Genomic DNA, 16,950 nt, shown 5'->3' with positions numbered 1-16,950 from the left:
GCACCGCCCCGCGCCGCCCCTCACCGTCGACCGTCGCCGCGCCGCCCCTCACGCACCGTCGCCGTCCCCTGCCCGTCGCCCTCGCCGCGCCCCTCATGTCGTCGCCATCCTGTGAGGTTGAATTTTGCTAATTTAATTTGATGTGTAGTAATTTAGATGTGTAATTAATTGAGTTAGATTTTGTTAGATTTTTTGTTAGATTTTTTTGTAGTTCATAGATTTTTTGTTAGATGTGTACGTAGTAATTTAGATGTGTAGTTCATAGATTTTTTTTCATATTGTGTAATTTGTTCATATTGTGTTAGATTTTTTCTGTTAATAGATTTTTTGGTGATATTATTGTTGAATATGCATGTTTGTATGTTTATATATATGCAAAGATCGAATATGTCAATTTTTTATGATTTTTTCCTGTTCATAGAATTTTATGATTTTTCTCTGTTGTAATTTTGTTCATAGAATTTTAATGATTTTTTTGTTCATAGAATTTTCTTTGTCAATTTATGTATATGTTCATATTGTGTATGTATAGGAAAATTGTGTATGATCAAAGTCATTTATGAATATGTTCATATTTAGAAGAAAAAGCAGGAGAGGAAAAAGGAAAATAAGAAGAGAAAGTGTTTAATATAATTAGTTAGAAAAATAATAGACCTAGCTAGTTAAACTAGTTTATTTTTAGTATAGTACTATTTTATTTTATTTATAGTAAGTGCTTAATATATAGTTGAACTAGTTGATTTAATAAACTACTTTATTTTACTATAGAAGTAGTTTATTTTTAGTAAGTACCACTTTATTTATTTATAGTAAGTGCTTAGTAGTTGATTTAATAAAACTACTTTATTTTATTATATACAAAAGTAGTTCCCGCATCGACGTCGACGATGCCTATCCCGCATCCTCGTCGTCGACTCGGCGGTGGAGGCCTGCTCAATCAGGGTCATGTTCGGGACTGGGCTCCGTCGGGCTGGTATTGGGAGGTGCTACCTTCCGGGGGCGTAGGTTCGTGAGGAGCCAGCCCGTTGTTGACCCGATCCTTATTTGGTGGCAGTCGCGTGGGCTAGTGACAGTGCCGAGGCTTCCGGACACCGCGGAGGTGGTACGTCACCGTGTCAGCGAGGAGGACGAGCACGTCCGTCGCTACATGGTTGCGTTGGAGGGCAGGTTCGACAATACCTGGCAGGTTCTTCAGGGATCTCACCGGAGTTATGATCCCGTGATGGTTCCTTATCTTTGGGTGTCCACCGCCCGCGACGATACCCGTCGGGCGCTACGGTTCTAACTGTACTAGCGATGCTATATGTATGATAGTATTCGAGGAGTATTAATGATAATATTCGACACAAGAGATGATGTACTTTTGCTTATAATTGAATACATGCTAATTTGAATACTACTTTATTTTACATTTTGGTTTTTCTTATTGAATGCTCATATTGCAAAAGTACTCCTACTTTGAATGCTAAAATTGGAGAGCACTATGCAGAAATCTAGGAGCCCCCTCCATCATCCACGCCGTCGTGGGGGTAGCTTCTCCTTCATTCCCATGTAATAATGCTCTCGGGAAAGAAAGGAGGAGCTACCACATCACCGATAGTCAACCTGTAATTAATATTGATGATCTAATTTAGGTTTTTTAGTACAGATATTTAATTGTACAAGTTTAATATTTGAATTATGAACATAGGCCAGAAATGTCGTACTCAGACGACGAAAAGCGCCCGGGGGAGTGCGACTGGTGCCACGACGACCGAGGTATGTGCGAGAGGTTCCTTGAGCTGGACGAAGATCGGCGCTTCAGCATTAAGCTCGCGGAGACCTTCGATGTTGAAAACAGTATGCAACGATGATACGTCTCCATCGTATCTATAATTTTGGATTGTTCCATGCCAATATTCTTCAACTTTCATATACTTCTGGCAACTTTTTATACTATTTTTGGGACTAACATATTGATCCAGTGCCCAGTGTCAGTTCCTGTTTGTTGCATGTTTTATGTTGCAGAAAACCAATATCAAACGGAGTCCAAACGGGATAAAAATGGATGGAGAATTATTTTGGAATATTTGGGATTTTCCGGAGGAAGAATCAACGCGAAACGGTGTCTGAGGTGGCCACGAGACAGGGGGGCGCACCCACACCCCCTGGGCGCGCCTGGCACTCTTGTAGGCCACCCGTAAAGCGGTTGATACCCTTCTTTTGCCGCAAGAAAGCTAATTTTATGAGAAAAATCTGGGCGAAATATTCACCCCAATCGGAGTTATGGATCTCTGGATATTAAAGAAACGGTGAAGGGGTAGAATCTGAGAACGCAGAAACAGAGAGATTGATCCAATCTCGGAGGGGCTCTCGCCCCTCCCATGCCATGGGAGCCAAGGACCAGAGGGGAAACCCTTCTCCCATTTAGGGAGGAGGTCAAGGAAGAAGAAGAAGAAGGGGGGGGGGGCTCTCTCCCCCTTGCTTCCGGTGGCGCCGGAACGCCGCCAGGGGCCATCATCATCACCGCGATCTTCACCAACACCTCCATCATCTTCACCAACATCTCCATCACCTTCCCCCATCTGTATCCAGGGGTCCACTCTCCCGCAACCCGCTGTACCCTCTACTTGAACATGGTGCTTTATGCTTCATATTATTATCCAATGATGTGTTGCCATCCTAGGATGTGTGAGTAGATTTTCGTTATCCTATCGGTGATTGATGAATTTCTATGATTGGTTTGAGTTGTATGTTTTATTATTGGTGCTGTCCTATGGTGCCCTCCGTGTCGCGCAAGCGTGAGGGTTTCCCGCTGTAGGGTTTGCAATATGTTTATGATTTGCTTATGGTGGGTGGCGTGAGTGACAAAAGCACAGACCCGAGTAAGTAGGTTGTTTGCATATGGGATAAAGGGGACTTGATACTTTAATGCTATGGTTGGGTTTTACCTTAATGAATCTTCAGTAGTTGCGGATGCTTGCTAGAGTTCCAATCATAAGTGCATATGATCCAAGTAGAGAAAGTATGTTAGCTTACGCCTCTCCCTCAAATAGAATTGCAATAGTGATTACCGGTCTAGTAATGTAGTCAATTGCTTAGGGACAATTTCACAACTCCTACCACCACTTCTCCACACTCGCTATATTTACTTTATTGCTTCTTTATCTAAACAGCCCCTAGTTTATATTTACGTGTTCTTTATTCTTGCAAACCTATCCTATCACACCTACAAAGTCCTTCTAGTTTCATACTTGTTCTAGGTAAAGCGAACGTCAAGCGTGCGTAGAGTCGTATCAGTGGCAGATAGGACTTGAGAGAGTATTTGTTCTACCTTTAGTTCCTCTTTGGGTTCGACACTCGTACTTATCGAAAGAGGCTACAACTATGCCGTATACTTGTGGGTCATCAATACCTTTTTCTGCCGCCGTTGCCGGGGAGTCATAGCGTGGGGTGAATATTCTCGTGTGTGCTTGTTTGCTTTATCACTAAGTAATTTTTATTTGCTGTTCTAAGTTGTTCTCTATCTTTAGTTATGGATATGGAACACGAAATACCAAAAAAATTAGGTGTACTTGCTACTCATGGAGATGGGGTAACTCCTAAAACCCTCGATTCTCACTCTGTGGAAGATATTAAGTACTACTTTGATAATCCTGAGAAAACCCCATTCAACTTTATAATGGGAGACACGTTGGATCAACGTGAATACTTTAGGGATTATCGCTTGACACAAAAAGGGAAACTATTATGGGATCAATTTATTATGTTGCGTTGGTATGCTCGGGATCTATGCTTGAGATATGATATTACTTTGTTGCTCTAGGATGAAGGCTCCACACCTTCCCTTTTCATGCAAATTTAATGATAATGAAACCTTAGCTTCTTATTCTAATGGTATATATGATTACTATGATGTTGAACAAATTGAAGAATTTGTTGCTTTTAAGGCTGCTTATGAAATTGAATCTTTGTTTAAAAAGTATGAAGCTTTAGATGATGATGTTTATAGGCCTGAAAATCTTGCTATACTTAGATATTGCTATGAAAATTATGAATACAATTACTATATTAATGCATTTATTGAGAAAGTCTCCGCTGTCCAAGAAGAGATTAATATTTTGCAGGGAGCTATGGAAGAAGAAAGTGATGAAATTGTGAGCTCATTGGATGAAAAAGATGATGAGGAGAGCGAAGAACAAAAGGAGGAAGAGTGGATTGATCACCTGTGCCCACCTTCTAATGAGAGTAACTCTTCAACTCATACATTGTTTAATTCCCCTTCGTGCTTACCGAAGGATGATTGCTATGATCCCTTGAATTTGTTTGAAATATCCCTTTTTGATGATGCTTGCTATGCTTGTGGCGAAGATGCCAATATGAATTATGCTTATGGAGATGAACTTTCTATAGTTCCTTATGTTAAACATGAAATTATTGCTATTGCACCCATGCATGATAGTCCTATTATCTTTTTGAATTCTCCCGACTACACTATATTGGAGAAGTTTGCGCTTAGTAAGGATTATATTGATGGGTTTCCTTTTACCATTGCACATGATGATTTTGATGAATGTATATGCATGTGCTTGCTGCTCCTACTTGCAATTATTATGAGAGAGGAACTACATCTCCGCCTCTTTATGTTTCCCACACGATAGAATTGCAAGAATCTGCTTATACTATGCATTGGCCTTTACTTGGTGTGCATGAATTATTCTTTTATGACATGCCGATGCATAGGAAGAGAGTTAGACTTCATTGTTTCATGATATATGTTACTTTTTGCTCACTACTAAATTACAAATCATTGTTAATTAAAATTTGCTTTGATATACCTTGGGATCCGGGTGGATCCATTACTTGAGCACTATATGCCTAGCTTAATGGCTTTAAAGAAAGCGCTGCCAGGGAGACAACCAGGAAGTTTTAGAGAGTCATTTATTTCTGTTGAGTGCTTTTATATAGTTTAAAAATAAAAAAAATAAAGAGGGGAACCTAAAACTTTTCAAAAAGGAAAGTGAAAGTGAGAGAGACAAGCATTGTTGAAGTGGGAGCTAGCCTTGAACTTTGTTCATGCTCACGGAAACTTTGTGAATCTTGATTACAGAAACTTTTCATCAAAAATAATTATCCCCTTGTACAATTCCATTGTATTATAAAAATAATGTGCCAAGGTTTGCCTTTAGGATGTTCACAATGCTTGTTGGTTTGTACGGTGCAGGACAGAAACTTTGGCTGTAGTGCTAGATTTTACATTTTTAACTCGAATGTCAAATGGTTCTGATTCCTTTTGCAATGTCTTGCTGTATGAATTGTTTATTGTTCCTAATTTTGGTAGAATTTTTGGGGTACCAGAAGTATGGTGAATGTTCAAATTGCTACAGACTGTTCTGTTTTTGACAGATTCTGTTTTTGATGCATAGTTTGCTTGTTTCGATGAATCTATCAATTTATATCAGTGGATTAAGCCATGGAAAAGCTATATTACAGTAGACACAATGCAAAAACAAAATATGAATTGGTTTTCTACAGTACTTAGAGTAGTAATTTGCTTTATTATACTAACGGATCTTACCGAGTTTTTTGTTGAAGTTTTGTGTGGATGAAGTGTCTAATCGAGGAAGTTTCGATATGAGGAAAAGGAAGAGAGGAAAGAGCTCAAGCTTGGGGATGCCCGAGGCACCCCAAGTAAATATTCAAGGAGACTCAAGCGTCTAAGCTTGGGGATGCCCTGGAAGGCATCCCCTCTTTCTTCAACAAGTATCGGTATGTTTTCGGATTCGTTTCATTCATGCATTATGTGCAAGTCTTGGAGCGTCTTTTGCATTTAGTTTTCACTTTTCTTTTATGCACCATGCTGGTATGCGATAGTCCTTGATTGATTTATAGAATTCTCATTGCACTTCATTTAAATCTTTTGACTATGGCTTTATGGAATGCTTCATGTGCTTCAAGTATATCGTTTGAAGTTTGGATTGCCTGTTTCTCTTCACATAGAAAAATGCCATTTGTAGAATGCTATTTTGCTTCATTTATATTTGTTAGAGCGTGGGCATATCTTTTTTAGAAAGAATTAAACTCTCTTGCTTCATTTATATCTATTTAGAGAGATGACGGGAATTGGTCATTCACATGGTTAGTCATAAAATTCTACATAAACTTGTAAATCGCCGAATATGATATGTTTGATTCCTTGCAATAGTTTTGCGATATAAAGATGGTGATATTAGAGTCATGTTAGTGGGTGGTTGTGGATTGTAGAGACACTTGTGTTGAGGTTTGCAAGTCCCGTAGCATGCACGTATGGTAACCGTTGTGTGACAAATTTGAAGCATGGGGTGTTTCTTTGATTGTCTTCCTTATGAGTGGCAGTCGGGGACGAGCGACGGTCTTTTCCTACCAATCTATCCCCCTAGGGGCATGCGTAGTAGTACTTTGCTTCGAGGGCTAATAAACTTTTACAATAAGTATATGATTTCTTTATGACTAGAGTCCATGGATTATACGCACTTTTACCTTTCCATCATTGCTAGCCTATTCGGTACCGTGCATTGCCCTTTCTCACCTCGAGAGTTGGTGCAATATTCGCCGGTGCATCCAAACCCCGTGATATGATACGCTCTATCACACATAAGCCTCCTTATATCTTCCTCAAAACATCCACCATACCTACCTATTATGGCATTTCCATAGACATTCCGAGATATATTGCCATGCAACTTCCATCATCATCATATACATGACTTGAGCATTCATTGTCATATTGCTTTGCATGATCGTAAGATAGCTAGCATGATGTTTTCATGGCTTGTCCGTTTTTTGATGTCATTGCTACGCTAGATCATTGCACATCCCGGTACACCGCCGGAGGCATTCATATAGAGTCATATCTTTGTTCTAGTATCGAGTTGTAAGTAAATAAAAGTGTGATGATCATCATTATAGAGCATTGCCCCATAAAAAAAAGAAAAAGAAAAAAAGGAAAGGCCAAAGAAGTCCAAATAAAAAAGGGGGCCAAAGAAGCCCACCCAAAAAGAAAACCTTTTTCCACACTTGTGCTTCAAAGTAGCACCATATTTTTCATATAGATTGTCTCCTATGTTGTCACTTTCATATACTAGTGGGAATTTTCATTATAGAACTTGGCTTGTATATTCCAACGATGGGCTTCCTCAAATGCCCTAGGTCTCCATGAGCAAGCAAGTTGGATGCACACCCACTTAGTTTCTTTTGTTGAGCTTTCATACATTTATAGCTCTTAGTGCATCCATTGCATGGCAATCCCTACTCCTCGCATTGACATCAATTGATGGGCATCTCCATAGCCCGTTGATTAGCCGCGTCGATGTGAGACTTTCTCCTTTTTTGTCTTCTCCACATAACCTCCATCATTATATTCTATTCCACCTATAGTTCTATATCCATGGCTTGCGCTCATGTATTGCATGAGGGTTGAAAAAGCTGAAGCGCGTTAAAAAGTATGAACCAATTGCTCGGCTCGTCATCGGGGTTGTGCATGATGGGAGCATTTTGTGTGACAAAAATGAAGCATGGCCAAACTATATGATTTTGTAGGGATAAGCTTGCTTTGGCCTTGTTGTTTTGAAAAAGACATGATTGCTTTACTGGTATGCTCGAAGTATTATTGTTTTTTATGTCAAATGATAGACTATTGCTTTGAATCACTCGTGTCTTAATATTCATGTCATGATTACATATTTGATCAAGATTATGCTAGGTAGCATTCCACATCAAAAATTATCGTTTTATCATTTACCTACTCGAGGATGAGCAGGAATTAAGCTTGGGGATGCTGACCGTCTCCGTCGTATATATTATTTTTGATTGCTCCATGCCAATATTCTTCAATTTTCATATACTTTTGGCAACTTTTTATATTATTTTTGGGACTAACATATTGATCCAGTGCCCAGTGCCAGTTCCTGTTTGTTGCATGTTTTATGCTTTGCAGAAACCAATATCAAACGGAGTCCAAATGGGATAAAAACGGACGGAGAATTATTTTGGAATATTTGGGATTTTCCAGAGGAAGAATCAACGCGGAACGGTGTCCGAGGTGGCCACGAGACAGGGGGGCACGCCCACACCACGTGCGCGCGCCTGGCACTCTCGTGGGCCACCCGTAAGGCGGTTGATGCCCTTCTTTTGACGCAAGAAAGCTAATTTTATGAGAAAAATCTAGGCAAAAGATTCACCCCAATCGGAGTTACGGATCTCCGGATATTAAAGAAACGGTGAAGGGGTAGAATCTGAGAACGCAAAAACAGAGAGATAGATCCAATCTCGGAGGGGCTCTCGCCCCTCCCACGCCATGGGAGCCAAGGACCAGAGGGGAAACCCTTCTCCCATCTAGGGAGGAGGTCAAGGAAGAAGAAGAAGAAGGGGGCTCTCTCCCCCTTGCTTCCGGTGGCGCCGGAACACCGCCGGGGGCCATCATCATCACCGCGATCTTCACCAACACCTCCATCATCTTCACCAACATCTCCATCACATTCCCCCATCTATATCCAGCGGTCCACTCTCCCGCAACCCGTTGTACCCTCTACTTGAACATGGTGCTTTATGCTTCATATTGTTATCCAATGATGTGTTGCCATCCTAGGATGTCTGAGTAGATTTTCGTTGTCCTATCAGTGATTGATGAATTGCTATGATTGGTTTGAGTTGTATGTTTTATTATTAGTGTTGTCCTATGGTGCCCTCCGTGTCACGCAAGCGTGAGGGATTCCCGCTTAGGGTTTGCAATATGTTTATGATTTGCTTATGGTGGGTGGCGTGAGTGACAGAAGCACAGACCCTAGTAATTAGGTTTTTTGCGTATGGGATAAAGGGGACTTGATACTTTAATGCTATGGTTGGGTTTTACCTTAATGAATCTTTAGTAGTTGCGGATGCTTGCTAGAGTTCCAATCATAAGTGCATATGATCCAAGTAGAGAAAGTATGTTAGCTTATGCCTCTTCCTCAAATAGAATTGCAATAGTGATTACCGGTCTAGTAATGTAGTCAATTGCTTAGGGACAATTTCACAACTCCTACCACCACTTTTCCACACTCGCTATATTTACTTTATTGCTTCTTTATCTAAACAGCCCCTAGTTTATATTTACGTGTTCTTTATTATCTTGCAAACCTATCCTATCACACCTACAAAGTCCTTCTAGTTTCATACTTGTTCTAGGTAAAGCGAACGTCAAGCGTGCATAGAGTCGTATCAGTGGAAGATAGGACTTGAGAGAGTATTTGTTCTACCTTTAGCTCCTCGTTGGGTTCGACACTCTTACTTATCGAAAGAGGCTACAACTATCCCGTATACTTGCGGGTCATCAAACGACGACTATAGTTTTTTTCGTAATTAAGCACGACTTCAAATATTTTAACGTGTATTTTCATCTTTTCCAATTCGACTAGCTTATACCATGCTATGCAAGACGCTATGTCTTGGAGAGGATGGGTTTTGAAGACCATGAAAGTATGAAAACCAAAAAAATTCACCTAAGGACCCATCATGGTGTGGAATTTGAAGTAAAACTGTACAATTCTGTGAGTGTAACCCATTTTGGTTGCAAAAATTGGAAAGCACTTTGCAAGATGTGTGGTTTTGATGAGGGTATGCTTGTCACCATGGATCTCGGTGATCCTACAATCAAGCAAGACAATATGGACATTTGGGTCCTTGTTGATACACTTCCAATTCTTCCCCATGTGAGCTTCTCAAACATAGTTATTAAGTAATTTATATTGTTTATTTCAAAATAGTTGACAACTTATTTCCATTGACAACTTATTTTCATTCTTCAAAGAATGTGCGGAAGAATGTGCGGAAGATGGTAGACAAAACCCACTACACCGATGGCTCCGAATTAACTTATAAGGAGAAAAATCATCTGATCGCATTTTGTACTGATCTTGAGAATTACAATATCTACAATCGAACTCCTCAACATTATGGTCAATACATGCCACTAGTGCACGTGTTGAACTACGGTAACTACCATGGAGATACCCTGGTAAGACTTTTTACTATTACGACATATGTGCATCTTTTTGCATACTTCTAAAACTAGTACATCATTGCTAACTACAAAGTTATTACTATGTTTTTCAACAGATAATCCTGAATGATTGTGTGCCTCATCTGATGTATACGCACGGTCGCCTTGATGTTTTGAACATACAACCAGGTCGTCCTACGAATCTCAACTGTCCATACCGGATTTCTAAAAGAAGTGGAGACATGACAATCAAAGAATGGAAAAAATGTATGGACAGTCGCAAGGAGCTTCTTGGAAGCAAAAGGAGGCGAAGCGCAAGAATTGCAAACATGATGATCTCCATTCTTCATAATGGAGAGTCAGGGTCTATATTGTTTTATGCTATTTTATCTTAAGTGTGTTTAGGTCCTACCTGATACTGATGATCATGTGCTAAGAACAATTATGTAGGGTTGGGTTCGATGACTATGAGTATGATGATCGTATGACTTGTTATTAATAACGAGTAGAAGTTGTATGATGACGCATGATTAGTAGGACTTTGTTATTATATATGATGATGTATGATGCGAGCATGAAGAGTTATTATATATCAGCGGGTGAAATGAACATAGCAGTAGCATTGGTAAACCAAGCACGAAGATATAAGAGAGGACACTTCTCTCTATTAGCTAGCTAATAACAACCTAAATTAACCCCCAAAACCCCTAAACCAGCCACTTTCAAAAATAAACCTCAGCTGCAGCCAGCTTCTGACGCGTGGATGCCTTTTGGTCCCGGTTTATGTCACCAACCGGGACCAAAGGCCCCCTGCCTGGGCTGCCCGGAGCGGCCACGTGGAGGCCCATCTGTCCCGGTTCGTGTAAGAACCGGGACTAAAGGGGGGAGGCGTTAGTAACGACCTATTAGTCCCGGTTCAAGAACCGGGACTAGAGGCCCTTACCAACCGGCACAAATGCCCTGTTTTCTACTAGTGTGAAGACATGACCATGCACTGATCCATTGCACTCATGCAAAGGCTTTCTGGGCTGCGGCAAGGGACAGATTTCAGCTATATCTTCAACGCTTGCACCAAGACACGTGGGCTCATGACATATTGCTTGACCCTATGTTTATTGATGAGGAAAGATGCAAGATTATCACTATAATGCACAACATTTGGTCATCACGGAAACTGTTGGACTCATGATCGCGATGGCTACGACCCCGTACAAGCTTTGAAATGGGTTCACGAGACCTTGGCGATCTTGGAAATTCCTTCTTTGCGAAGGAGATCGAGGGTTGGACAGTGTTGGAGGCCGCCTGAAGCTGGTTGGGTCACTATAAACACTGACGGCGCACTCAATGTTGACGAGATGAAGGGTGGAGCGGGAGGCGTGGCTAGGTCACACATCGCGTTCCTTGGTGCCTGATGCAAGCCACTGGTTGGCATAACGGACCCCTTCATAGCAGAGTTGCTTGCTCTTCGAGACGGGATGGTCTTTGTGCAACTCCGTGGTTTCTCACATGTGATCATGGAGGTCGACTGCTTGGAGCTAGTTGATCTATGGAAATCGCGCAGCAACACTCGATCAGTTGCAGCGCCTATCTTGAACGAATTAGAGGAAATCAGTGCTATTTTTGCTTCACTTTCTGTTACTCATGTCAGTAGGGAAGGTAATATTCCGGCGCATCAGTGTGCTCGTCTAGCTAGCACATTTGATGGCACCAAGAGTTGGCTTGATGCAAGCCCTGAGTTTCTAGTTTCTTGCCTGCGGGCAGATTATAACACTATGATATTACGTTAATAAAGTCCTTGAATTCGACGCAAAAAAAAGAGTGAAAAGAATAGAAAACGACAAGCTGGAAAGCAGCTTACAAAGTCTCGAACACTGAACGCATGAAGGATCTACAATGGAACACTAACGAAAAAAAGCCCCCGTAAAAAAAGCGAAAAGAAGGAAAAGGCGATAAACTACCAACAAAAAGCGAAAAGAACTTATTACATATCCAAGGACTATAATAAAAAAAAAACAGATACTGCGGGACTATCATCACTTCCTCGTTTCTGCTGGAGAATCCATCCGTGATTCGTCGGTTCAAAGGCATCATCAACCAGCTATCTGTTGAATCATGGGCAGAACTAAGGATTTTCTTGCTCATTAATTTGGTTTAGGATCCTTTTGTTCCTTTTGGCAGCTGAATGTGCTGACGGATGTAAATCGACTCATCAAAGTGTTTCTCTCCAAAGGATTTCTAGCCATGAAATGTTTAGCGTTCTCAAAGAAATTGCACATCAGAGCACCAGTGGTCTAGTGGTAGAATAGTACCCTGCCACGGTACAGACCCGGGTTCGATTCCCGGCTGGTGCATATTTTTATCCTTTTGTCACAATTTTTTGATTTGGGCACTTTTGTTCATCCATATGCTACTTGTTAATACAGTTTACCTACTAAAGTTTATTGCATTTTTTTATGCAAACTGAAGAAACTGTTTCGAGTTGTTGTGTCTTTGTTTTGCCAATAAACGTCCTCTTTAGTAGCTTTTGATCAGGCTTAAATCTAATATTACACAAGAAACCAGTCAATAGGAGCCTCTTCGATCCACTCATCACATAGTACACAACACTTCCAAAAAAAAAAGTCGTCACATACAGGGTTCTCTAGGACAGTAATCAAAAGTAATACGACTGGTTTCTTGTGACAAGTGATAGCAATCGTCGAATATTGTTGTACCATCCTCCTCCCTTCAATGTCACTTTTGGGTCACAGTCAATAATGAAGTTTGTAGCTAAAGCCCACACGGTTAAAGCAATTTCCTCTGCGTCCAGAACCAGCTCACAGTCACAGACGATCCTTTCCTCATCCTCCTCTCCGTTGCGACGATATGATCTTTAGATGTTGGCCACCGTCGTCTTCTTGCGTAGCCCCGCCAATTTCTGGTTCCATCGTAGATTCAAAGTCTGGCTGGGTTTGCGACATTGGAGTATGGCGCGCCGACGACATATACATGAGGAAGATGCCGTTTACCTCTCTAATAACCTATTTGTAATTTTTATTTTCTTTTGAAGTTGTGTGGTCTGGGTCAGACACTTTTTTTTTCTGGGTCAGACACTTTAAATCCTGGCACTTCGTAAAAAGAAACCCGGGTATACATGGCCTAAATTTGACCTATCTGGTGGCTGGGGTACCGTGAACAATGTGGGTCAGACCAGGGCGGCACGACGGCAAAGCCTACATGGACCAAAAGTGGAGTGGCCCGTTTAGCAAGTCTCATATTTTTCTCTCATAAAAATGTATTAAAAGGTTTAAAAAAGTTATCAACAACACAGAAAAGAAATCCGAGAATATGCTCATGAAAATATTGTTAAAAAAGTTTAAATATATTTAAAAAACATTGTATTACAAAAAATTGAAAAAAAAAATGATCATCACATATTTGAAAAGTGTTTGTCATACATTTGGAAAACTATTTGTTGTTAACAAATCTTGGTGCCTGTGATGTATGATTACTTGTCCTCATATAATTCAGCGTGTTTCACATTTTTCAGCCTTCTGGCTGCGTGGGTCTACCCCTTTTCTCCAGAAGAGCAATGCTATTCGTAAGTAGTGTTAAACAAAATCTAAGTCAGTATAAGCCGTCAAAGCCCGCTACATATGTTACTACACACAACACCCATTCTTTTGCACTGTCCGGTCAGGTTATCAATCAACATCAAGGCGCCAAGTAATCCTCGTACATCATTCCTCCCAACCACGCTCTTGTCTGAAACATCATGATCTGCCATACAAAAGAAACAGTTTAGTTGAGTATTCGAAACGGACATTAGTTGCACAAACTGGCCATTTAAAGGTCCATGGATGACGTACGTGTTGATTGTCTCATATACACTAGGCTATAATGTTACATTATAGAACAACCTGATAACGGCCTTTACAACCGGAGGCTCAAATCATGCCATCTTTTCAAACTTGACAGTTCAAATGCATGTGAGGCTGCGTAGACCAGCGCCGTTTTTCTTATTAAAGTTAACACTATTACTTAGGCAAGAAGAGTCGATGTAGTGTAATGTAGACGTTATCACATCAGCTGAAACCTGAAGGTTTATTTTTCCAACTATTACATGGATCTGTTTTATTTCGAAATCAAGTTGCTGTAAAGAATCGAGCGCCAAAGATACCTGGATGAAAAGGTCCACATTATCGTGACCAAGGGATTACTTTTACTGTTTACAAGAAAATTCTACCGCCCACGTAGTTTTATAGAGATATATGTTCAAACACCGAGAGATAATCCATTGTATAACACATTTTGTTGTGGTCGCTGTGTGTCTTCAAAGCTGTGGATTCTAGGCTTTAAACAAATCAACATCCTTTAATTGGTGAGAAAAGTTTCACCCATAATTTATTGCATTATTAAGCAACTATAATCGGCTGAGCTAGTCATGCCATGGATACCGACATACATGAAAGGAGCCATATTTTAATTTGTCTCCCTTCTCTTAACTTACCAATTAAAAGGACACGGTTTCGCTTTTCATGATTGTCTCTTGGACGATTTGGAATGAACATAACGCTAGTGTGTGAGAATATCTCAACCATGTCGTCAAGTATTTTCTCCAACATCAAAAGAGTGGCGATGTTGTGGAATATGGCGAGTGTGAAACCCCTGGGGGTTCTAATACCTGAAGAGTACTCCACCTGTTTTAAGGCTTTGGCCTTTTCCTACACACTCTTGTTTCTTAAATAATCAAATCTAGCAAAACTTTTGCCATTGTTTAAAAAACTTAACTTGCACTAAGTGTAGCTGTTTTCTGTTCTTAATGTTTTGGGCAATAAATGTGATAGTCTTTTTGATGGTCCTTAGCAGAGTTATTCTTATGGCAAACATACATGGATGCCTGAAACTAACATGGTACAAATAATATTTGATGAGCAGAATAAACAACACCACATCACATACATCAAATATATCATACCTGTGTAGAGCCATGCGCCTCATCTTTGGCTCATGAATAGTACAAGTCAAATACTCACCGTGGATGTCGATATTTGACTCAATTTCACATTGACCAATCAACGAGGACTTACATTGATGTTCCTCCATTTTCACGAGTGTCTACAAACATGCTTTAACAAAATATCTTCAATTGCAATTATGGGCTAATGTCGTCTTTATTAAAAAGATATTGATTGCAGGTTGATATTAGGTAGAATATAATTACCATATTATATTATAAAATATATTAATTGCATTGCACGTTAACATTGGGAAATATATTGATTGCACATTGATATTAGGGAAGGTAGAATTACATGGTTAGCAGTAAAGTTTATATTAGGTATGATACTAATTACACATGAAACATGTTTAGCGCCAAACACCGGAGCAACATAGACCATTGGATAGATGCGTGAACGGGTGAGATGTGTTAAATCTCCGCAAATCACTTCTTTTTTATATTCACTAGTCATTGTGTACATGCAATGCACATTAATTTGAATGAGCGCTTGCGTCTGTATTGTGTTTAAAAAACATGCAATGCACGTTAATTTGAAAGTATATTAAGTGCATGCGGATATTAAGTAGGATATTTTTTGTGTGTTATTATGTGATTAGCACTATATTTTGCATGAAATTAACTGCATGTTAAACGTGTCGAGCGCTCGACATTGAAGCAATCTAGATCGTTGGAGTGACATGATTTGATGGCCGAGATTAATTGGATCTGCCCATTTGGGTCTTTTTATATTGCTATAGATTATAGATTATAGATAATAGAGGTATAGATATGGATGTACTAAGTAAACACATATTTTTTTAGTTTAACGCCCTCAACTCCGAGGCCATCATGATGCTTTGGCCTACAAATAAGACCCTAGTTAGCTAGTCAATATTTCTTTTTATGTTCATCACATTGTCAAAATAAGCAGGATCTATAATTTTAATCTAAACTTCTTGTACCCCTTGGGTATTTTGAAAAAGGATAACATAAACATCGGTAGGCTAGTGTGGACAATGTAAATGATGACAAGACAACCTGTGTAAGATAGTAGATTGCACATCCAGCTGCTTAGCTTTTTCTCAAAGAGGACCTCAATACTCTTCCACTCCTTATTCAGCAGCTGAAGATGATGGATGGGGATACCAAGATACTGGAAAGAGACGAGCCAGACCCGCAACCAAAAAGTTGCTTATACTGGTCCTCAACCTCTTTGGCCTTTGCCAAAGCAACAGAGTTTGCTCTTATGAATTAATCTTGAGGTCAGAAAGTTGTTCGAAAAGGTAACTTCATATGAATTGCCTTCTCCATGTCATGTTCGATGAAAATGGTGCTATCACCCACATACTAAAGTATGGACACACCACCATCCACGAAAGTGTGGTATGGACCTATTATTATTATTATTATTTTGGAAAAGAAGGATATGTCTTGTGCATCATGCGATGCACACAGTCATATATTTATTAAAGTTCGAGTATCAAACTCCAGTACTGAAGTACAAAAAGAAAATGGTGTTATGGACTTGCCTGTTAACTAGAGGGAATGGAATGATGTTCATGTAGCTGATGACCATAAGCAACATACACGTCAAGTTCAATCTAGTTTTAAATGCAAATTGTCAAGTGTGAGCAAGCATGTGTTGTGCCTCCTGCGCATCGGCAAGAAGCGACGCTTCCTGTACATTTTTTGTATAAACATGATTAATCGATGGATGTAAATGAAAGCCTAGCTTGGGATGATTGTTAATTAGGTCTTGTGCATTCCAGGGTCATATATATACTTATACAAAATATGCTTGGTCAACTTGCTCGGTGCAGCAGGGCCGTTGGTTCTCAATCGATCGTGTATATATATATATATATAGCCCGTTCATTTCCTTGCCGGCCGGGAGAAGACACACGGAGACGACCTGAAACTCTCACCTCAGCTGGTCCGTGCATTGTGCCGGTGTGCCTCCTCCGGGGAGGGG

The 16,950-nt window shown here is 40.1% G+C and overlaps 1 non-coding gene across 1 annotated transcript; it reads left to right on the top strand.

The window, feature by feature from the left end:
• Positions 1-12,277: 12,277 nt before the first annotated feature.
• Positions 12,278-12,348, top strand: TRNAG-GCC. Its single transcript has one exon. It is a non-coding gene; the product is annotated as a tRNA-Gly (tRNA).
• Positions 12,349-16,950: the final 4,602 nt, after the last annotated feature.

This window comes from Triticum dicoccoides, chromosome 4B (genome assembly GCF_002162155.2).
Source record: "Triticum dicoccoides isolate Atlit2015 ecotype Zavitan chromosome 4B, WEW_v2.0, whole genome shotgun sequence".
NCBI lineage: Eukaryota > Viridiplantae > Streptophyta > Magnoliopsida > Poales > Poaceae > Triticum > Triticum dicoccoides.
This window is presented reverse-complemented; position numbering and strand designations above follow the sequence as displayed.